This window comes from Felis catus, chromosome F2, assembly GCF_018350175.1.
Source record: "Felis catus isolate Fca126 chromosome F2, F.catus_Fca126_mat1.0, whole genome shotgun sequence".
Lineage (NCBI taxonomy): Eukaryota > Metazoa > Chordata > Mammalia > Carnivora > Felidae > Felis > Felis catus.
In genome coordinates this window covers 71,243,510-71,268,056 of record NC_058385.1, presented here as the reverse complement: position 1 = coordinate 71,268,056, position 24,547 = coordinate 71,243,510, and the positions used below count along the sequence as shown (strand labels likewise).

The 24,547-nt window shown below is 42.2% G+C and overlaps 2 long non-coding RNA genes across 7 annotated transcripts in view; one reads left to right on the top strand and one right to left on the bottom strand.

Moving 5' to 3' along the window:
- LOC102900151 overlaps window positions 1-2,826 on the top strand; it is a 201,275-nt gene extending 198,449 nt beyond the window's left edge. For 2 of the 4 annotated variants that reach the window (XR_006592191.1, XR_002152184.3), the window contains one exon: window positions 143-1,577. This is a non-coding gene — a long non-coding RNA (uncharacterized LOC102900151). Of the gene's footprint in view, window positions 1-142; window positions 1,578-2,542 lie in introns of those variants that run through there. The other 2 variants (XR_006592192.1, XR_006592190.1) reach the window with 2 other exon arrangements.
- Window positions 2,827-5,208: 2,382 nt separating this feature from the next.
- LOC123383013 lies at window positions 5,209-21,194 on the bottom strand. Of its 3 annotated transcripts, none has more exons than XR_006592189.1 (4): window positions 21,104-21,194; window positions 19,554-19,685; window positions 6,735-6,898; window positions 5,209-6,505 (listed from the first exon to the last, which is right to left on the bottom strand). It is a non-coding gene; the product is annotated as an uncharacterized LOC123383013 (long non-coding RNA). The 3 variants fall into 3 exon arrangements; XR_006592187.1 differs by having other exon boundaries at window positions 5,209-6,318; XR_006592188.1 differs by having other exon boundaries at window positions 5,209-6,318; window positions 21,013-21,131.
- Between the last annotated feature and the right edge of the window lie 3,353 nt (window positions 21,195-24,547).

The window sequence follows — 24,547 nt, the reverse complement described above, 5'->3', positions numbered from 1 at the left end:
TTTATGCCTTCTGTGGCTGAGGCTTGTGCCTCGCCATAAATAAAAGAGTTGCTTAAGAAATCATTTTTTCTCTAAGTGTGTTTTAAAGGAAATCAATATAAATCCAATTTGTCCTTTTTTTCTCCTGTTTTGGTTCCTCAAGCTCTAGAACCCCAGAGATGGTCAGAAAACCTTCCCTCATTGAATGCCCTCGGAGCCATCAACTCTCTCCACTGCCCGGTTGAGAATAACTTCATCAGTGGATAATATTCTGACATACGTCATCTGTGTATTATAAGGTTTAACTGGGCTGGTTTTCTCAGAACTTCAAGACTGAGTTCAACTGAAGCAGATCAGTGAATATTTTTTTAAATTAACCTGGCATTCATTAATACTGGTTTAACATCAGTGAAAAGCCAAGTAGAGGTTTTGAACGTAAGGAAGCTGGTTTCACCCGAGTAACCTCTTTGATCCAGAATTGTACTAAACACATACACACTATCTGTTCTAATCTTCAACATTCTGCAAGAAGAAGAAACTGAGGCTAAGAGATTAAGATGGCTTGCCTGGTTGTGAACCAAATGCCTCACCTTGAAGGTGGCAGAACCACCATTTGAACCCCCCCCCATTCTAAACACCATTGTTTTTCGTATTAATCTTATTGCCTCTTTATAGAAGGCTTCTATTTGAAAACAGAGGTTTCCACATTAGTCTATAGGATAAACATCCTTCAACTGATGATTCCTAATTATCCACAGGAGGAGACTGTCATAGTGCCCAATGAGGGAGAAAAGAGCTATTTGAAAAATAATGTGGAGATTGCTCTGGATGTTTTTGATGGACACAAAGACATGAAAAATGGGAACCAAAAACAGAGGGGGAATAAAGCCCATTCTGAAGCTCTGAAGCCCCATGACCCAGGTGTACATCATACAGTCAGCTGTCAAGAAAGACTCCATTGCCCCACTCACAGGGGTTCTCCCACCATGTGGCCACAGTCCCCTTGCATATGACGGAATCCTCTGTGTTCTCTAAGGGTCTCCTTCCCCTCTGGTTCTTCTCATGCTTCGTCTCTCCAGAGAGCCTGGCAGCCGGTTCTAGCCCTCAACGCCCTCATGCTGGCCCCTGTGGCTTCATTCCTGGAAACATGATTTTCTCCATTTATTCCCACCTGTTGTCTCTAGACTGTCAGTACCACGAGGGGATGACGAGGACGCTCTACTAAAATCACATGAATCAGAACCTCGTGCAGCCCGCACAAGAACCTGAAAAAACTTCAGGCTTAACACCACTTGCCAGCATGGGGCAGTTCTCCACACCCTCTGAACGGCCTTACTTCCCTCAAAGTAACCTTAGCTCTTAACATCTTGCAAAGTGATTTATGTGAGCCAATTACTAACTGAAGTATCCGGAAAACAGAAACTGAAAAAAACAAAAAAAAACAAAAAACGTGTTGTCTGAAGTTGAGAAAAAAGATCCCAGAACTGCTGAGATGACTTTACACACACACACACACACACACACACACACACACACTCATTCCCTCTCTCCCCCTTCTCATTATCTCCCCCTCTCCCCTCCTCACTCCTCCCCTTCCTCACTCCTCCCCTCCCTCTTTTCTCTCTTCCACTGGCTCCTCTCTCTTCCTTCTCCTCTCTCTCTCCCATTCTCTCTCTCTCCCTCTCCCCTCCTCTCTCCCTCAGGAATTGTTAATGAAGTAAACATATTTTGATCTAGTTAACAGTCTCAAAATAACCTTATATACATTGCTCTCGTGTCAACCATAAAAGCATCCTAAACCTGTATTTTGGCAATACTCCACATGCACAGGTTTCAGAACGTGTGCCCCAGGAATCCAGAAACCAGGGGCTATCTTCAGGAGAGTGGCAACATTGGATTTATGCTTTGTGTTTATAAATGTCGAGGCAGCATAATTTTGAGTAATACTCAGAAAGTATGTACCTACCAAGCTGTAAAAAATGACCGACTGCAAGTTAGCTGGTGAGCTTTCCTAGACTTCAAGTTGTTTTTTTTTTTTTTTGAGAGACACACAAAAACATTGACATAGGAAAGAAAATCTTATAATTACACTTTGTTCTCCTCCTTGCGCATTTCAAAGCAACCATCCAAAGCTAGTGCTTTGTAACGTACAAACCAGGACTCTGCAACTAGCCCAACTATCAATTTATGTTCTTTTTTGGAAACAACTTGACTCATCTCCTGGTCCACTTTCCCTTTTCATTACTACAGGAGTGACTTAGAATAATGTTTGTCTAAACTGGGAGGCTGTTTTCTCATTACTCAACGCATAGCTTATTGTTTTCTTACCAGCCTATGGCATTCCATGGCAGGTATAGGGTATCTTCACAGGCCAGCCTGTCTGGAAAGGGCGTGATGGGATTACTACTGACTATGCTTTGCCCCTCCGTCTTCATAAAGTGGCCACATCCTTGATTTCCTTATTTGCCAAGCTAGGAGAACGTTGCCTTCTCTGGGTGGATGCTAGGAGCAAATGAAATCGCTCTTGGCACTAATGATTACTAATCCTTTCCTTTTCTTAAAGGACCTTTCCTCTACCTCTTCACAGCCGTGACTTCTGTCAGAAAACACGGGACCTGCATGAGAAGGGCTTGTTCCCATCCCCGTGCTGATAATCAACGTCTGGGCCTATTTCCTCAGTTGTGAATAAAGGGTCGTGTTAATGGATCTCTGAGCTATGACCCAGTGTGATTATCTTAGTATCGTTTGTGGGCTTATGTAGTCTAACTTTTGATAATTTTCTATGTACCAAACACTGATCTAAACAATTTACAAATGTTTTGTTTCACATAAATCTATTTAAGGTAATATTTTCAATTTTAAGAATTCAGGTATTATCCCCACTGGCAGGTGAGGTGATGCACGCACTTAGTGAGCACCCAGTTTTCCTGAGGTTTCACAGCTATTAAGGGGGAAACCAATCAGATTTTAGACTACAAGTCTTTTTTTTTTTTTTTAACATTTATTCGTTTTTGAAATACAGAGCATGCCCAAGCAGGGGTGGGGCAGAGAGAGAGAGGGAGACACAGAATCCAAAGCAGGCTCCAGGCTCCGAGCTGTCAGCACAGAGCCCAACACAGGGCTCAAACTCAAGAATCACAAGATCATGACCTGAGCCGAAGTTGGACACTTAACTGGCTGAGCCACCCAGGCCCCCAAGACTACAAGGCTTAATTAAAATCTTCCTCTGTCACCTAGGCAAACCACTGAAGTGGCTTCTTGGGCCCCATCGTTACCAGCATCAGTTGTCCTGACTCAGTGGCGTCGACCACCGAGCACCAACCCTACAGCCATTAAAGTCCTTTCTATGGTCACTATGTGGACCACGTCATGGTCCATGCTCACTCACTTCAGGCACTGATTTCCTGCTCTTCTTCCCTTCCTCTTTATTCCCTTCTGTTGGTTCTCTTTCCCCCCTTGACAAAAACTTACAGTCTGTTGTGTCCCAGGATTGAGGATTCAGAAAAGGTAAGAGATTATTGCCAGTCTGAGACATCACACAATGTAACTGAGCGTGAGGACAAAGATAAAGATTTACACAGAAAAAGTGTAATGTCCTACATCATATTCCCTTGAAAGAAGGAACGAGGGACGTGGATAGGGGAGAGAGGGGCTGAGAGAGGGAGTCAGAACATGCCCTGAGAGAGCTACACAGCCAAGCAGGGGCAGAGAGAGAGAGGAGACAGGGTGGACAGAGCCTATAACTCTCCCTGGGGAGCCTTGGGGAAGTTTTCACAGCGGTGTTTGTATTTGAGATGAATCTTGAGGAAGAGTAGAAGTTTGGTGTGAAAATAGAAGACATTACAGGCAAAGATGAAGGAAATAGCCCTGTTTTGCCTCAGTAATGGAACATTCCATGGGACTGGCTTCAGGGAAGCAGGGATGGAAGTTTGAATGGGTGCCTTGTAGGCAGCACCCAAAGGGTTTGTGTCAATATTTAAGATATTGAGATCTTACCTAGTAGTAGGGAGACACTGGGGGAGGGGTTGACTCATGATCAGATTGACCTCAGGGGCGCTCTGGAGGAGACACTGGAGTAAATGGGAAAGAGCTGAAAACAGAAGGTTTTGTTAAGAAAGGACGTGGGTGTGAGCCATGGGTGAGATGTGGACAGTGAGGAAGGGGCAGATGGAGATTGGCTGATACAGAACAGACGGGACTGAGTGACAGAGAAGGAAAGGGGGGATGTGGCACCAGGATTTCAAAGTCAGAGAAGACAGACTCGTCACTCCCGCTATTTTCTTTGTCAGCCTCTGACACGAGTCTCATCCAACCTAACCCTCCCTGACTTCTTGCCACCTGCCCTCAGGAAACTTGGAAGGCAGTGGCCCCTGTGGCCAACAGAAGCCCTGAGTCAGCAGATCTATCCCAGTCACCTCCTTGCCTGCAGCCCCTTCCCAGGAGTCCTCCAGCCCAAATAGCTGCGGGCCGAGCTACCGGGCTCTGGGCTTACACCTCCTCATCCTCCAGTTCGGCCCCCACCAGCTTTAGAAATGACCCCCTCTTGGGGCGCCTGGGTGGCTCAGTCAGATGAGCATCCGACTTCGGCTCAGGTCACGATCTCACAGTTCGTGGGTTCGAGCCCCGCATCAGGCTCTGTGCTGACCACTGGTTCAGAGCCTGGAGCCTGCTTCAGATTCTGTGTCTCCTCCTCTCTCTGTCCCTCCCCCGCTCACGCTTTGTCTTACTCTGTTTCTCAAAAACAAATAAATGTAAAAAAATAAAAAGAAAAAAGAAACGTCCCCTTCTCTGTTCCACAAATCCCAACCACAGGTAGGCAGACTCTCCTTCCCAAATCACTGTCTTCTGTGAAATGGAAACGGAGAGATACTTGCTTCGGATTATGCTGAAGTCAGAGCACCCTTCTACTTTCGGAAGCTAAAGCTAAAATGGAGAAGCATTCATTCATTCACAAACATACTCATTGAGCTGGCAGCCTGCCAGGTGGATAAAATAGAAACATTGCCGCCAGGAATTCAGGGATGAGCCAGGTCCCTGCTGTCATGGGATGCACGCTCTGGTGTCAGAGAGGCAGATCGAGACAGGTGGGCATGGCACACAACAACGGCAGGTGATTGATGGGACTGTTCAGGACACGGTGTTGGGGAATACGTAGGCAGGGATGGACCTGCTTGAAATAGATTCCTTAAGGAAGCCCCCTCTGAGGAAGTGATATTTAAGACAGAAAGACAAATGAGAAAGTAGCCACAACATGCAAAAACTTAGGTCTAAAATGCTATATAAATGATAAAGTGCAAGTCAATATTGACCAGGAATAAAGGCAAACACAGAGCCACTCTTTCCATACCCCTATAGAATGCCAGCCAGGAAGTCATGGGATCTGGAGGTGTTTTGTTTTGTTTTTGTCATGCTCATGTGAAAGGGACCCTCCAGTTTTAAGAAACTCACATTCATCTTGCGTATAAAGACACGAATGGGCCTACGAGAGACACGCTATCTCAGGGGTTGGCAAAAACTTTCACGAAGAGGAAGATAAATTATCTTAGGCTGTGTGGGCCACACGCTCTCTGTTGTAGCTACTCAATCCACCAGAAGAGCCTGGACGCCACGGACAATGTATAAATGAGTGAGCGCTCCTCTGTTCGGTCATTTTATTTATGGATGCTGAAAACAACAATTTTCACAGGTCACAAAATATTTATTTTTGCAGACATGTGAAACCCTAAAATCTTTTCTTCATTCATGGGCTTACAAACACGGGCAGTGGGCTGTATTTGGTTCTTGGGACCTGGTCTGGCCATCCCTGCTCTGCAGCAAGGTGGTTGAGAGAGCAAACTCTTGAGCAGACTGCCTCGGTTCGTTTCCAGATGACTCCATCTGCCAGGGGTGCACTCACACGTCCAGGCCAAAGAAAATTTACTTTGATCCTGTTTTGTTCTCTTATCTTTCTGTCCCTCTTTTCTTAGTCAAACTTCTTAGAACAATAATCTATACTCCCTCCCCCGGGGCAAACTGTGTTTTACAAAAACGACTTCGACATACTTCCAGCCTCTGATGCTCTCCCAGAATCATGTCCCACCCTTAACCCCTCTAAGAGGTGGTATTGAGGTTCCCTCCCCTTAAAACTGGGCAGGCCTTTGTGAGTACTCCAGTTAATTGAGCCCTAAAGAAGAGATGCTCGAAGACTCAGGAGCTGGGTCGTAAAAGGCAAGACAGCTTCTGCCTGCCTTTCAGGGCGCACGTGCCTACGGACCCTAGAGCTGCCACATAAAGAAGGGTGTGATGACTGTTACTTCCTTTTAGAGGCTTTCGTTGGATTTCTCCGCAGTGGATCTGGTCCTAGGCAAAGAAAGAAAGCAGTGCGTGTACACGATGTGCCTGGAGTATAAGGCGTACGGGGCCGAGAATTGGGAGCTTTGGCCAGTGATACGTGCAGATGGCATTTCCTGGAAGGCTTTAATGATGCGGTGGATGAGCTTGGAATGGATCTTGAGAGTAACAGGTGGCCCCTGGAGAGATTTGAGGCCTAAGAGTAGAATGGACAGGTTTCTCTCTTAGGGGAACTGCTCTAGTTGTAACAGAAGAAGCCGTGATGAGACCCCTGGCTGGAAGCCTGCGACACGGTCTGGGTGATGCGGAGGAGGGCAGTGCCGATGGCCGTGGACAGAGTGGAGAGATTCCTGAGACCACCCCGCAAGGAGAGCGCTGTCCGCCCAGCTGATGGACAGACATCACAGCAACGCCTATTCTCGTACCTTCTACTACGGTCTTGTCAGAATAGATCCCTCTCTCGCATGGCTACGCCTCCTCGCCTGCTGTCTCTTTCACGATTTTTCTTTTTTGCCTGGTCAATATGCAACACGGTTCCCACATGGGTGGTTCCTCTCCCTTCTCTTCAGCAGACACTGGGGAACCGTTCCTTGAAAGCAAGATGCCACAGATAAGCTCACAGCTGGCCGAATACTGGTGAAAGGGTTCCTCTGTGCCCCCCGCCCCGTGAAACACCTGCCTCTGTCGGCCACAGACCGGTCCCCTGAAAAATACCCTGGGAACCCTGTCCCAGAGCCCCCTCCCAGCTGTTATCTTGACACAATCACTGTGCTCTGGGTTTTTAATCTGGGAGATTAAATCTATACATGCCTGAGCGGAAAGATCACATCCCTGTAATGTTTCACCTATAAAATTTCTCAGCTGCCTTCGTTTAACCTGTTGTATTTATGGCCCAACTGTAATTTAGGAGAATACTCCGAAAATGCCAATTTCAAAGGGCCGCTCTCTCAAATTGCCACCCAGCACGGCTTTCTGCAGGAGTGTAGTGAACTGTGGTAAAACTGATCATTTCAGTCAATTAGATTTTTAGGCCAGTCACTTTTTACTGTTCTGAAAGAGAGCAAGAGAGCATTTGAAAGCCAGAATCCATCAATTACAGTCTAAATGTAGAACAAGGAGGAAGATACACAAGAAACCATATGTATACTTTTTTTTTTTTTTTTTTACAGGGATGAACCTTGTAGAGGTCACTTGAGTTCTATTATAGAATGTTCATTTTGCATAAAGTAGAAGTTACCACTTTAAAAGGCATGCCTACCCAGACCCTTTGGGTAGAAATTGGGGTCAAAGAATGAAAAGGCTGACAGGGAGAATGCAAGTGCCTTAGCTGGGGAAGAAGGGGCTTGCCTAGACGAGCACAGAAGCAGAATGATCAGGTAGGCTTTTCTTGTAAAGACCATAGCAACTTTTGACTCAAAGTTCTAACACAGTTAAAATTGTAACAGGTCAAAGGCCACAAGTTCAGAAAACATATAGATCTTTTGTGATAGTTCATTTCCTTTATTTAACCCAAGACTGGATTATGAGGTCTAGAGATTCTAGAAAGTCAAAGATTATGGTCCTTCCTTAGGCAACTGAAAATAAAAACATCACTAACAGTAGAGCAGGATTAAAGAACATAAAATAAATCTTCTCCTAATAGACCCTTCACAATTTCAAATTCAAAAATATTTCAAAATACCTTCTTATGTTAAGAAAAGGCTCCTGGGGTGGGGAGGGGCGCCTGGGTGGCTCAGTCTGTTAAACATCTGACTTTGGCTCGGGTCACAATCTCGTGGTTCATGAGCTCCAGCCCCTCGTTGGACTCTGTGCTAACAGCTCAGGGCCTGGAACCTGCTTTGTATTCTGTGTCTCCCCCTCTCTCTCTGCCCCTCCCCTGTTCACTCTCTGTCTCTCTCAAAAATGAATAAACTTTAAAAAAATTAGAAAGAAAAGAAAAGGTTCCTAGGGATGGTAACAAGAGAAATTTTGACATCTGTTATCAGATTCCCCTTTGAGACATGATTTAAAGGACACCTTTTCCACACAGCCATCTGTGACTGCTTCAGACCATTACAAGCAATCACTTTATGCCCTTGACTTTCCATTCCAATTGTTTCCACCATTCGCTTAGTGCCCCCTCTTACACACCAACATGTTTTGCAGGATCTAAAGAAGGAGCACCAGGCTTCCACCAGCAGGTCTGGATTCCGTTCCTTGTGTCACCATCTGGACCCAAGCACAGTTGGGTAAGGATATCAGCTAGCAGAACTTTGGGAAAACAGAATCCACACTAGGGAGATAAACAGAGGTGATTGACTAGGAAGAAATGGAGAGAGCAGTTAAGAAGAAAGAGGAGACGGTTGGACATCTAAAGAGTAGCCAACAGCAGGAAGCCACTTGGCAAGAAGGGACTTGGAGGGAACACAGGGAGAAGGTATAGCAGAGCACAGAAGATGACCACTCAGGCAGGAGCTACCATGTGGGAGATCGGACCAGAGATTGGCAGGGACCATCTGGAAAGGATTTGGAACCAACTTCAGACGAGATGTACCCACTGTCAGAGATCCTGCCTGGAATTCTCTGGCTCCTTCCCTCTTCCACTTTCCGTTTTGCCACCAGTGCCATCCAATGGCCAAGTCTACCTGGAAGCCAACTGACAAGGGCACCTCAGAAATCTAGTCCCAGTGTTACACAGCACGGGGTGGTCAGGGGATGGAGAGGGCAACATGCAGATCATTGGCATGGTTAAGTGATTCATCTTCTGAACAGCTGCCCCCACCCCCCCATCAAATCTTTTTTTTTTTTTTTTCAGTTTATTTATTTGAGAGAGAGAGGGAAAGAGAGAGAATCCCAAGCAGGCTCTGCACCATCAGCGCAGAAGCTGATGTGGGGCTCAAACCCACGAACTGTGAGATCATGATCTGAGCTGAGCTCAAGAGCCGGACGCTTAACTGACTGAGCCACCCGGGCGCCCCATCCCTTTCCGTCAAATCTTAAAGCAATGCTTTTCTAACACACTTCTTGAGAATATCACATGAGATTATTTTAATGTGTTGGGGGAGGTTAAAAAGTGAGACTGTGAGGACACTTAGGAAAATGTTTTAAGGATTTTAAACATTACATACTGCCAATTGTACTTCTAGGAAAAGAGAAAGTCCTAAACATATCTACAGATACAGGCTAACAAAAATTTGTATCTCGATAATACTGAAAATTGGAAGCAACCTAAAATACATGCGACATATTCAGGGCTAAAAAACAAACAACCCCCTCCCCCCAATTTCTGCCTTTAACGATATCCTACTCTTGAAAATCAGATAAAGTGCTATGGGGATCCAGGGGTGGGAGAGGACAGTGAGTAGTCGCCCCATCCTTCTAGAGGATGGTGCACGGTATATTATGTGGCACATGTAAATGCCAGGAGGAACTTGATATTTATACTGAAACACTGAGTTAGGAGGTTGGATGCCGAGGTAGAGTAGCAAGAGGGGACGGGAGCATAACTAGAATCCCAGGGACCTGTGAGTTCATCCTGGGTCTGGTTCTGATGCTGGTGGTGGCCTTGTTCAGGCCTCTACTCTGGCTTTCTGGAACAAATAACAGAAACTGGGGAACAGCGCGACTGCCCCACCACTGAACACTGCAAACAAAAGAATTGCCTCCTGGGGTCTGAGGCCGTAAGTAGGATTCACTCCAGGGCCTGGCGGGTCCACGCTCTTTGTGCTCACGCCACTGACACAGGCCGCGAGCGACCGATTGCAATTATGGTTCAAATGGCCCCCAAAATTAAAGCTGGATGCTTAGCTTTGCATTTCACACCCACCCCTCTGTCCACCTGGAAGTAGCCTACAAGCTTTATCCTCCAGAGCCCAAAACGCGCTGTTCTTAAAAAAGGTCAGAACAAATTTTGAATTCCAGCTTCGAGACTTTGTAACTGTCTGAGCTTTGGCAATTAGCTTCAACTCCCGGGTTAAGTAACATGAAAGACACAAGGCAGAATCTTAGCAGAGGGGTTAGGTCACAGTAGGTATTTAATACATTTTCCTGGTGTTTTTGCTTTTGTTTTTGTTTTTTACCTTGCTACATTTCTTCCAATATGCCCCTGTGTCGCTGGCCAAGAGGTACTGTTCACCCACCCTACAAAATATCTCCTTTGTTCACCCCTTCACGTCTTTGTTAATATTGCTTTCAGCCTCATTAGTAGGAATGAAAGAAGTGCCTGAAACAAAGGAAGGACTAGCTCAACTCCAGCCTCAAGTAGGAATGTTTGAGTCGATTTCCTTTTCTTGCTTAGCAAGCACTGAGCTTCCTGCTTCTGGTTTGGACCTGAAGTGGAGGGTCCCAAATACCAACAGGAAGGTCATACTTGTGGTCTCCCTCCCTCGCTGAGACCTCGTGGAAACCGGAGGCCCTGGAATTTCATGTGGGTGTCCTTTCTCAAGAGATTTCCAGCTGCAATTCCCAGACCGGAGGTAGGCACTCCATTCTCCAGATCCACAACCATTCTTTCTGTTAGCTTTTCCAAGATTCCGATATTATCTTGCCAAGTGTGGGTAAAATAATTAAAAAGAGTTCCTGTGGAGAGGGGTAGGATTTTACAACATAGGATAAAATCTCCTTAATTTGAGTTGTGTTAGTAGGTTTCTACATACAGGCAAGGGAAAAGACAAGATTCACCCATCCATTCATTCATACATACATTCATAAATATCGAGTACCCAATGATATACCAGTCACTGTTCTCAAACAAGGGTCTTTTCCAACATTACCTCTGAGAAGCCACTTCTATGAACTGTGGGGTGTCAACTCACCCTGCACAGATTCAGATGGACAAATAAGATTATTACAGGAATTTATTAGTTCTATCCACATTTATGAAAACCTCATAGATGCCAAGAAACCATGGTAGTCACCGATGATGTAGAGAGGAGTACTTTACTTGTTCAGTGCTAACCATACTCTAGATGCTTTTGTGTATGGATCTTAATGTCCACAACAATCTCATAGACAGAATTGCCTCTGTTTATAGTTAACAAAACTAAAGTTTTGAGAGGTTTTTCAACTTTCACAGGAAACAATCAGAGCCAACATTCAGCCCATCGTTTGAACATTTATCTACTGAGGGGCATTTGGATGGCTTCCAATTTGGAGCTATTACAAAAAGTGATGTGATCATTCCGGCTTTTGTCTTTTCTGTACACAGGTAACATTCCTATTTTGTAAATACTTAGGAGTAAAATTGCTGGGTCATAGGATATGCATATGTTCGACCATAGCACACATTATCAGTCAATAGTTTTTTCTGACATTGTTTCTATCATTTGAATTAATTGACGTGGCAAATTCTATTCCCCCAAAATGGCCACAACGATACCTTCCGTCCCACATGCTTTTTTTATACTGTAACCTTGACACTTCCTCCAGCAGCTGATAAAGTCTAGGTCCTTTCTCCCTGAACTTGAGTGGACTTCTGTGACTTCCTAGATGAAGGCTGTTCAACAGAACATTCTGCAATGATGGGAATGTTCTCTTCGTATTGTCTAATACAGTAGTCACTAGCCACATTGAGCACTTAAAATGTAGCGAGGATGATTGTAGAACTGAATTTAATTTGAATCCACACGGTAAAATAGCCACTAGACACACGTTCCTATGTACTGGATGATGCAAGCTTAGATCAATGGAATATGGTGGAATTAGTGTTTTGTGATTTATGAAGATAGATCATTGGAATGCCATACACCTGGCTTTGTTCTCTTAGAAATAGTCGCTGTGTTGTAAGGAAGCCCAAGCAGGCCGTGGCAAGTCTCACATAGAGAAAAATCTAGGACTATGGATCACAGACACAGCGGACCTCCCAGGCAGCAACCAAACCCAGCTCACCAGCCATGTGAGTGACCCATCTTGAAAGTGGAATCTGTAACTCCCACTTGAGCTGTTCTAGCTGATGCTGAAGGAATACAAACAAGCCATCCCTACTGGCCCCTGCCCAAATTGCTTAAGTAGCAACATAACAGTAAAAACACAGAAGTGTTCCCATTAAATTCAGACATGAAACAAGGATGCGGATTATTACTCCTATTGCCTAAAATGCTGTGGGAATTTCCTTCTAATGAATTGAGGCAAGACAATAGAAGGTATAAAAACTCTAAAAGATGAGGCAAGTTTTTCAATTTAAAAATACCTGGATAATTTCAGAAGCCTGGAAAACCCAAAAGAGTCAACTGAGAGAACAGTTATAAAGGGAGAATTTCAAAATTAATATCTAAAACCCTGTTGGTTTTACTATGTTCACATAAGATATACATACTTAAGTCACTTGAAGAAAAATCCATTAAGCAAAAGCCTCAAAGAAATAAATGCCCAGAAATAGAAGAGTGTTATGATTTATATGAATAAACTTTAAGATGCTCTATTAGAGCATAGAAGGAACCGTGAAAAACTTTAAAGTGACCCACGGAACATAAAGTACAATTTGAATTGATGGGAACTAATGTCCAGTTCCACTGAAGATAATGTGATATTGTAAAGATGCCCATTTCACCTATGTTAATCGGTAAATTGAAGGTGATTCCGATAATATTACCAACAGGACTGTCTGTATGAAACCAGACATTGCTAAATCTACATTCCAGGGGAAGATCAGGCAGAAACAATTTCAAAAAGACAGATAAGGGAACAGACTACATGATGAAATATTATTATGAACCCAGCATAGCTTTTCTACTGGTGCATGAATAGAAATATCAAAGGAAAAGAGAATATTGGATGAGACTCAAGTATATGGATATTTACATTATGATAACATCAGCATTCCAATTCAGTGTGTCAAAGGTAGAATATTCAAAACTGGTGTTGGGACAACCTACTGAGAAAAAAAAATAAGGTGAGTCCCTAATGTATCACTTATTCAAAAAATTTGATCTATATGGATGAACATTCAAAACTGGGATGAAAATGAGTTGTTCTTGTAACCTTACAGCAGTAAGTTTTTTCTAAGCAAGCTACAGAATTTAGAATTTTCAAAAGCCTGATAACAATAACCTCCTAAGTTTTAAAAATTTCTACTTGTCACATACTAGAAACAAAATCAGTATATAACCAACCTGGGAAATATCTGCAGTGTATATGATAAGGCAAAAGGAATAAGGTCCTTACAATTTTCTTACAATTAACCTAAGGCACTAGCTCAATACAGATATGGACAAAGGGCACAAATAACGTTCTGTAGAAAAAAATACAAATGATTTTGTAAACATAAAAATGTTTAACTTCCCTCAGAATTAGAGAAATATAATAAAACAAAAGAATATTTATAGAGGGACAGGAGGAAACGTTTTTAGTGCTGGGGAGACAGGAACATCCATTCTCCTTTCCACAAAGTTAGTGGGAGAATTCACTGGTATAATCCTATGGAAGGGCAATTGACAGTATCCATCAATATTCTAAACCCGAGGTTTCTTTTCAAGTGTGTAACCTAACAACTTCACTTTCGTCCTGTAGGCAACTAGCACATGTGCAATTCAATACCACGACTTTTGGGGCCATACTGGTTGCAAGAGCAAACATTTAGAAAGTAGGTGACTGACCGCATGCCAACAGGAATGGATGAAGCACATGATAGCACATCTATCACAGGGACCACTTTGTAAGACTTACTGCGAATAGTTTCTGAACAATCAAAAGATGCAGTGCAGTGTTTCAAAGGATACAACAAAAGTGTAAATCTTCAGGTTACATTGAACAGGATCCTTCTTGACAGACACAAAAACTATGTTTTACTGATTTCTAAGATTGCTTTAGAATGGGGGTGAAGGCTTAGCTAAAAAGTTTGTCATCACTCTATAGCCATTTTTACTGCTTGTCATATTTACCATATATGTGTCCTAGTTTTTCCTCTTAAAAACAAAAATGAGGTAGGAAAAAAAAAAGAGCTACCTCCTCAAAAATATCTCCCAGCTTGGACTGGCATACCACCAGAAATTCTTTTTATGAATCAGCCTTTGGGGAAATTCCAGTCCCTGCTTCAAAGGCAACATTAGAAAAATCCATGAAATCCCAGGCTCTGCACCTACTGACGACTTCACATAGTAGCTGCCTGTTTTTCCTCCAGCTGTGTCTGAAACTGACCAGGTCTTTCAGAAACATGGCCCATATAGAGCCTACTCTGTGTTTCCTTTCACAGGGCTTACCCCTTCCTACTTGTTCTAAAGATGCTTTGTGAGTCTCTGGCTTCATATCTGATGTATTTCTCTAGCCTCCATGAACTATCTGTGAATGTTCTTTTAGATCTTTATTACAAAAATTCAATAAATATTTCTTAATTGAAACAATGAAGGTTTTATTTATTTTTTATTTTTTTATTTTCTTAACGTTTGTTTATTTCTGAGAGAGACAGAGACAGAATGCAAGTGGGTTGGGGCAGAGAGAGAGAGGGGAAAAATCTGAAGCAGGCTCCAGGCTCTGAGCTGTCAGCACAGAGCCTGACGCGGGGGTCGAGCTCTCGAGCTGTGAGATCATGACCTAAGCCGAAGTCAGACGCTCAACTGACTGAGCCGCCCAGGCACCCCATGAAAGTTTTGTTTTTAAAATCAAATTCAATGTGGGGAAGGAAAATTATCCTTGTAGCACTGCCATAGAATTTACCACAAGCTAGGCAGTGTTCCAAACACACACATGTATGAATAACAATATGTTACATACAGTTATGTCTATACTTTATATATAACCTATATATACTTACCCAGCTAGAATAGGTTGAGATGAGCTTTGAATGCATACAGTCTTTCTTCAGTGTATACAATGAGTGTTCTCAACTATGAGGCTCCGTTTTCCCACTGTCCATCTCCCTTCTTGTCCTCACTCCCTCCTTGACTGGCCTGAACTCTGTGACCCACCATTGTGTTCCTTCTTTCACAAAACGCCTCCTCTCTCTGGCCCTCATGGTTCTCTCTCTGGGCAAAACTCCAACCCAGTCAAGTCCAAAATGCTGTCTCTTCAGGCTGACGGGACTGGCCAAATGCACACAGCCCTGCTCATGGGCTCATACTTTCCACATACAACTCAACCTCCAAGAGGACCCTCAGTCCCCTGTCACACTCCTGCTGTACCCTTCTGGATCTGGTTATTCTTCTAGATGACTGCATAGACCATTTTGCTCTTCAATCCAACACCACCTTCTCCCCCAGCCTCCCAGGTGGCTGATGACTTGGCCTTGTATTTCTCGAAGAAAATGTCCACAGGGGCCAGGTAGCTAACATAAACCACTGAACTAAAAGCATCGCCTATGGAATGGTAAGGACCAAAGTTGCCTCCCAAGTGCAAAACCCGTGTAAATGGTCTTCCTGCTACTCAGCTCGTTTATCATGGCCGTGAAGTAGGCCAGCCTGGGCAGCCAGAAAGTGGAATCTTTTCAAGAGAATTTGAAGGTTCAGATTTCGCTGCAGAATTTCCCAATTTTAAATACTTTGGCGGGGGGGGGGGATGTTTCCACAAGTTGGAATATACCCTGTAGGGACCCCATTTCTAACTCTGTAGAGAAATGTCAATCAAGAGGAGCCATTTATTATTTTAATAGAGCTTCAAAGAAGGCCACCAGATTTCTAAGAAAGAGTTTCAACTCGAGCTACCATGGATTCTCAAGCATTTTCTCTTTAGACTGCTGGGATCAGTTTAGAATCCCAGAAGGAATTTAGGATTATTTGAGATGTTAATAAAGAGATGGTTTTTCATGGTATGGGTGTAGAGAAACCGTGTACCCTGGAGCTAATAACAGGATTGTGCTTGCCCTAAGAGGGACACCGATTAGGTACATGACAGAACATCCATAAATTTGTAGTTCTGTGAGCGAACATTTTTTTCCAGCAGACGCAGCCAGTCCTGAAATCTAGGTGTAAACTCAGAGAATCAACATTCCTACCTCATTTTCCACCGACCCCTATCCCTTCCCTGGCAAAACCCAACTGGAGTCCAGAGGACAGGACATACACCACTATGTTGGTCCGTAGGTGTTCACTTGCCAAACAGGGAGTGGGTTTGGGGAGGAAAATGAAAGACCAAGCAGAAAACCACCATCCGGCTTGCAAAATAGGGACTGAAACTATTCTCCTTTTGTAGTTGAGAAAACAGAGACAGGTTTATTCACTTAGTCACTGTCACAAACACTAACTGATGCAGCAGCCTGGTCATCCTAAGTCCACAGCATGAAAACACTTTTCGATATGGTCCCTTCACCATGAAATTCTATAGTATATGTAAAATTTATTTGGAAAAAAAAATCACTTAGAGAATTCAATATGTTCTACGTGCTAAACTAATTACTTCATTCAGAGGAACTGATTTACCAGAAAGCTACACATTTATACATTCAACCCATATTTACTGAGTGTCTGTGGTGCTGTGCTCAGGGGTGAACAGCAGAGACAATAGCCCCGCTTTCACGGGGACAGAGCCTAGATGTTAGTACCAGACGGTAGAGAGACAATACAAATACGTACGCAGACGCTTTTCACTAACAAGATCTAGAAGAAAACAAACGAAAATAGAGTAATGCTGTAGACCAAGGGGTCAGACTGCAGTCTGCTGGCCAAATCCAGCCCACTGCCTGGTTTGGTATGGTCTGTAAACAAAGAGTGGCTTTTACAGTATTTTCAGTTGTTGGAAAGATATGAAAAGTAGAGTAATATTTGGTCACACCTGAAAACGATAGGCAATTCAAATTTCAGTGTCTGTAAATAAAGTTTTATTAGAACAGAGACCCGCTTACCTGTTTTCATATTATCTATGAGTTCTTTCATGCTACAATGGCAGAGCTCAGTGGTTACAACAGAGACCATATGGCCGCAAAGCTTACAATATTTATTATCTGGCCCTTGACAAAAAGTGACTCCTGGGGGTATGAAGGACTTTAAATTGGGTGGTCAGGAAAAACCTCTCGAAAGAAGTATGCATTACGACACGAAGTCAGAGAAGAGGGCTTTATGTTACTTTAAATTGGGTTGTCCTACAAAATTTTCTTTAAGAAATAGTCTAACAACCGTTCTGACTGTTCTAGTACCCACCCGCCCCCCCCCCAAGGAAAATAAATGGCATACTTCAGCCATCATCCACCCATAGGCCAAGTTTCCAAAATATAGAAATTTTGGCTCCAACAGGAATATTTCCAAAAGGTTATATATGAAAACAAGGAGAGGAATTATTGTTATAACACCACGGGTGAGCTTTTTCAGCCAAAGATTGCATATGTTATTTTGATTTTAGACCATCGGATAGATTAATCAGAACCCTCCTTAGAAGCATTTGAACCAAAGGAAACTTGTCTTTTCTGCCAAAAGTCCACTGAGTCATTAACAGAATATAATAAAGATTTGAGGCTTTAGTTTTGGAAAAGTTGTCATAAATTCTCCCTGGGAGGAACGTTCATCTAGGAACTTTTGCAAATTCCACCCATATTTTAGGTGGAGACTGGATCAGGCTGATGTGCGAGTTGAGGAGGCCTAAAGAAATCTCCTCAATCATCCAACTCATGTGGCATTAAAGAATCACCCCCCCCCCCCAGACTAAGGCAAAGAGAAAAGAGAATGGGCCCAGTGGCTCATTAGGGACTGCCACTTTAGATACACAGTCTCATTTTCATATGAGAACACAATCTTTACAACATTTAATTTGTAGGACCATCATAGAGGTGTGAAAAATTAGGGGAGTAATTATCATCATCTCCCATTTTACAGAAGAAGCTTCATAAGTGAAGCTTATGAGGTTTAAATACCTTGCTGAAATACATAGGATTAATATGAATCCTCTGTGAAGGTTGGAACATGAATCCTGCATGAACAGTCATTCCAGTATTTCTGTGGTGATTGTCATCTCTCAGCCTGTGCTCACTTGCACACTTTCTAGGGTGCTCGCTTGTGCACTTGTGCTCTCTCTCGCGCGCTCTCTCTCTCTCTCTCTCTCTCACACACACACACACACACAGCATACTGCTACTTTCTGTTTCTTGGCACGTGGGAAAACAAACTTACTATCTCCAACACAGGCTTTTTTGTCAATCAGGCCTGGATTAAAATCCTGGCTAACTAACCAATGAGCAGGTTCATAGTGAGTTACTTACCTTTTAGCATCTTCAACGATAAAAACTATTTTTAGCACGATTTATCCACTCACCTTTATTGAACTACCTTTATCTGCTTTTTCATCATCTACCCTCGTTGAACATGTCCAAGATAATTTCCTTAAGAATATGTGTAGTGTGTAACAAATTAGAAGAAAAAAAAACAGGCAAAAGAGAAGATACAGTTCCCAGAAAAACAAACAAGTCGACTATACTAATTAGTATACTAGTATACTAATATACTAATGACATTGGTCATTAAAGAAATGCTAACTGACGCAAACAAAATGTGAGGTTTATCTGATGGGTAAAACTTTGCAGGATTAAGGGGTACCTGGGTGGCTCAGTCGGTTGAGCGCCCGACTTTGGCTCAGGTCATGATCTCGCAGTTCATGAGTTCGAACCCCACGTAGGGCTCTGTGCTGACAGCTCAGAGCCTGGAGCCTGCTTCCAAATCTGTGTGTCTCCCTCTCTCTCTGCCCCTCCCCTGCTCATGCTCTCTGTCTCAAAAATAAATAAAAACATTAAAAACATTTTTTAAAAAAGAACTTTGCAAGATTAAACCTAACAGGGTTGGAAAATTGGTAGGAAACATTGGCACTGCTCGTTAACAGTTGGTGACTGATACTGGTCTATTTCAAGCCAAGATTCCCATCTTGAGTTTCCTCCCATTTAACATTTAATTATTGAATGTCCAGCTCAAGAAAGCTGCCATTGGCAAAGTACTTATGTACTTTATGGGAGAGAATTCTATCCTATTGAATGATATCAGTCCTATCAAGTGAACAATATATTCATTTATCATTTTAAAATTGGAAAAAAAGAAAAATGCAGCTCAGTGAGGTTCAGCAACCTATCCAACTTCGTCTGGAAGTAGGAGACTCGGTGTTCATAAGACACTACTGATTGATTAAATATCCCAAGGAAATGGTCTCTACCTGTTCTAAAATCTGTCCTGCTTTTCTATGCCTACATGATGTATTCTCACTGGGCATAAAATAGTCTCACTGTGTCTCACCCTTGGTATCAAGCCCACTTATTGCACATGAAGAATTTGTTGAATTAACATAGCTATTCTTATAGCAGCCTTCCCTGATCGGAGTTTAAAATTCTGAGGTTAAAGAAGCAACCCGTTTTTTGGAACACTGACCTTTGCAAAGGCTCGTTGTTTGTCCTTTTGTTAATTCCTCTCATAAGCGGAGCCATCAGAGTCGGCGTTAACCACCTCTTACAGTTTGGCAGGAAAGCATCTCGATATTACTTCCATCAAGATTTTCTTATCCTTAATAGTCGGGGAGAAATAAAACATGCTTTCAGATAAAAACCAAGAGAGCTTTTGGCCCCCAGATTATCACGGAAATAACCATTAGGTGATATTTCAGCTGGAAAAATATGAATTCAGAGGTAAATCACGGAATTCAAGAAACAATGCCCAAACTGGCAGTGTGTCAATAAATGTAATTAAAAATCGATCGCAGAGGCCACAGCTGTGACTCCTGGGCCTCGGGCTTCCCCCTGAAGCATAAGCCTGCTGGCTCCCAGCCACCTGCAGCTGCCTGGGCACCGCAGCACACGGCTTTAGAATCCCCTGCATCTGGCAGCAGGTGAATTGTGGGTGATCGCACCTGCTGGGACTTTACCATCGGTCTACCCGGACCTGCGGAGGAAGAACCAGCAGCATGTCGTCCCCTCCACCTCTACCAATATTTTTAGACTGCAGGGACTACTTTTGGGGTTCCCACTAAGTTCCAGGAAGAAGGCATGCCACTGTCTGAACCCAGCTCCGAGGCTGTCTTTCTTGCCAGGGTGATTCATCTCTCCAAACCCTGCTATACCTAGAGCTTTCCAGGAATAGCATAGAAGGGACCTAGAGCCAGTGAGGGACCTAGGTCAGCTAGGGAGTAGTCCCAGGAGGCGGTGCTACTAGGAAAGGCCGTGCCGGAGTGCAAACAAAATTGTACTGGAGCAGTACAACTGTTTTTTGTTTTGTTTTAATTTTTTTTTCAACGTTTATTTATTTTTGGGACAGAGAGAGACAGAGCATGAACGGGGGAGGGGCAGAGAGAGAGGGAGACACAGAATCGGAAACAGGCTCCAGGCTCTGAGCCATCATCAGCACAGAGCCCGACGCAGGGCTCGAACTCCCGGACCGCGAGATCGTAACCTGGCTGAAGTCGGACGCTTAACCGACTGCGCCGCCCAGGCGCCCCAGGAGCAGTACAACTGTTAAGGAAGCTGAGAGAAATGGAAAGCGTTGCCAGAAGGAACTTCCTGGATCAGAGGTAGTTCACGTTCAGGTTACCTATTGACAATATGTGCTAAAACATCAGCTGGACCGGCTAATCTGCAAATGTAATACCAAGGTGGGAAGTTCAGCTTGGACTTGAATCAGATGTGTCCGGTTCAAGTTTAAACAATTTAACAGCATGATGCCTCTGCATTTACTACTATGTTCAGATGTGCAAGGATAAGCAGATGGACTGGAAGCCCCTCAGAAGACACTGTTTACCTTTACCTGGTCCATCTGCTCTACACATCGACACCATCTCTGTCTTAGCTTGGGCTACAAAAATCGCACAGGCTAGGTGGCTTGAACAATGGGAACTTACTTTCTGGAAGTTCTGGAGGCTGGAAAGTTCAATATCAAGGTCTGGCAGAGTTCAGTTTCTGGTGAGAATGCTCTGGTTTGTAGCCACTTACCTGGTCCTTGAGCCCTTCTGGAAAGAGAGGTAGGAAAGGAGTCTGGCTCTCCCTCTTCCTCTTATAAAGCTACAGTCCAATCAGATTATGGCTCCACCCTTATGACTGCTTTTGACCTTAATTACCTCCTAAAGATCCTCAGTTAAGGTCACATGGGGGGGGGGTTGGATTTCAACTTACAAATTTTGGTTAAGACACAATTTAGTCCATAGCACTCACCATTAACAAATGTACCTTTACCATCTGGTGACTGCCTTTGTTACTTTTGAAAAAACTACGCCTCACATGGCGTATCTCTGAATGCAGCTATGTAAAAGAGAATCGAACTTAAGGGGCTGTTCCGGAATTCCTTCCAAGGGCAACTGAAGTCAATCTAATACATGTGTGTGACCTTACCCTGATAACCGGGCACTTGCATCTACCCCAAAAGCATCACCTGAGGGATGTTTCCCTACTTAAGCAGACCCTAGTGAAGGCTGCAGGTGCCTGTTAACAGAATTAAATGCTTTTCTGGGGCTCCTTTCAATTAGGTCAAAGGTTCTAGCAATGGCAGTAGAGCTCTTCATAAAGGCATTGAAGATGTGGAGGGAACCAAGATGACACAATGATTTGATTTTGTATGGTTGGTGATCAGAGATATTTTAGAACATTTTAAAAAATTTAATTTTGATGAGAGAGAGAGAGAGAGAGAGAGAGAGCGAGCGTGAGTGCACATAAGTGGGGGAGGGCAGAGAGAGGAAGAGAGGATCTGCATTCTCAGTGTAGAGACTGATACGGGGCTCCAACTCACGAACTGTGAGATCATGACCTCAGCTGAAGTTGGACGCTTAACCAACTGAGCCACCCACGTGCCCCCAAGAACATTTTATGTTTTGCATTCCTGTGTACCTAAAAGTTTTGTCAAAGTAATCATGCTTATGAGTATTTATCCCTCATTTGTGGAATGAACCAATCAACCAAAAGGGTCACCATAAAGTTCTGTATTTATTTTTTGTCTTTTTACTACAGTTATGAACTCTCTCATGTGAATGATTACTATCACAAGGTATTTAAAGGGAGCCTTATTTCAGAGCTATTTCAAACTGGTCCAACAAAAAGTCTTTCTTTTCCTTTAAGGCTAAAGACAAGAACGTCACACTGTACAGGTGCAAGTCAATCACAATACAACCAACGTGGTGTAGATAGACCTTCACCCTGTTGAAGTAGGTATATCCCAACCTGTTGCCATTGATTGTTTCTTTTTCAAAGCACCTTTAGAAATTTCCAAGTTGTCCCTGAGTTGTTTAGCCATGAACATAGGCAGTGTTCTCCCTTCTGCCATGAAGAATACTTCAACTTAATTTTTTCCAGATACCTTCCTGGAAAATCTGTACTTACTGCTGTTACAATTTTATTAGAATACATTAAATTAAAAAAATGACTTTAAAAATCAATTACATAAATATACTCCTATTTTGTGTGTTTAATAAAAAGGTATTTCTTTCAGTCACCAGAAAGACTAAACGGAACATGACTGACAGCTCCCAGTTTGGGCAAAAATGTTGAACAGTTACAGGGCAGGTAGATGTATATAAGTTTATATAAGAACTTTAGAAAATCTTTAACAGCAACATTGAACAAACGCATACCCTACGATTCAGTGTATCAGTTAGTGATTTCCACATAGTTCTAACTAACAAAATCTTTTGTGTCCTATAGCAACAATCATTAATCTAGCTCATGTAAATGAAGGACAGCTGGGTTTTAGTTGTTCTAAGTTGGGCTCACATGGGCTTGTCTCCAGACCATGAGTTAAATTTTCCCAGGATGTGTTCTTTTCAGAGCCCCAAATGGACAAGCAGAAACAGTATATGCCTCTTAAGGTCTAGGCTCAGAACTGGTAACTGAAGCTTCTACCCACATTGCTTCAACAAAGTAAGGAGTTATGTCCAAGTCTAATGTCAATAAAGCAAAGAAATATATCCTTGAAATACATGAAGACTTTGAAGATAGTTCAACGGAAACATAAATGCAAAGACTTAAAAAAGAGAGTAAATTAAAGGAAAAGAGAGATATCTAATGGTTTAACATATGAGTAATTCCCAAAAGAAGAGAGTACTGAAAAAAAAATATGTAAAGACATTGAATATCAATAAGCAAAATGCAGTTATATTTTTCAACACCAGCCCAGGCAGGTAAAATATATATATAAATAGTACATGCTATTTATAAAAGCACCCAAAAAATTAGAACCAAAAAATGACCCTAATGAAAGATAGACACGATATTTATTGGGAAATTTAATATATCCTAAACAATATTAAAGTAAACCTAAGTCAATTGAGAAATATGGCCTATTTATGGATAGGAAAAAATACCATAAATACCTCATTTTCTCTGAATTGATTGGCAAATAAGGTTTAAGATCAACCTTTCTATATAGACTTAGTTATGCTAATTTAGACTACATAGAAAAGAGCCATGAAAAATTAACATAATTTTGAAGATGAACAAGTTTGGGCTAATTTTCCTAAATGATACCAAAATTTATTATGAAGCTATAGTATACAAATCAGTGTGAGATGCTGAGATAGGCAAATAGATCAAAATAGACCCTATAAAGTGATATGTACATATGGGAAAATTTGATTCAACACAGCATACACCACCATACAAATAAGGTAGAATGGAATGTCAATAAAAGTATAATATAACATGATATAAGATGCATCTAAGGTGGTACTTAGTGGTAAATTCATAGCTTAGAGGCATTTATTTACAAACTAGAAGGACTAAATACAAATGATAAAGGATTTATATTTATTGGATAAACAATACATTTAAAGACAATATAAGAAATATAGTAATATAATAAAATGGCAAAAATGCAGTGAATATAAAACAATAAAAAAGTATATGTCTATTATACTTGGGGTACTTATTATTTCCAACTATTTTCAACTTCCTGTTTCTTGACTGTTCAACAAGACAATTTTGTAAAGAAGATGTACATGAGTAAGAAAGGAGAAGACAAAAACTATGTAAACTGAAGATAATGTAACTGTCAGAAAAAAACAAATATAAGAAAATGTGTAAATAATTGTTAGAAAAAATGAGAAACAGCAGGGAGTTTTCAGGTATATGATAGTCATATAAAAAAAAAAACAATAGCATTCCTATTTGCCAATATAACCGAATGGGAACATAACAAACAAATAATTAGTATGTAGTAAGTATATCTATAAATCAGTAAGATAAAAACAAAGAACAAATAGAAAAATGTGCAAAAAATATGAACCAGATATTCACAGATGAACTAATCTGAGTGTACAAGAAACATGAAAATGTCCTCAACTTCACTAACAATCACATGACTTCTCATTGATATGAGATACTTTATACCGATTAGAATGACAGTATTTTCAAAGTATTAAGATAATAAATATTGGTAAACAAAATAGCAAA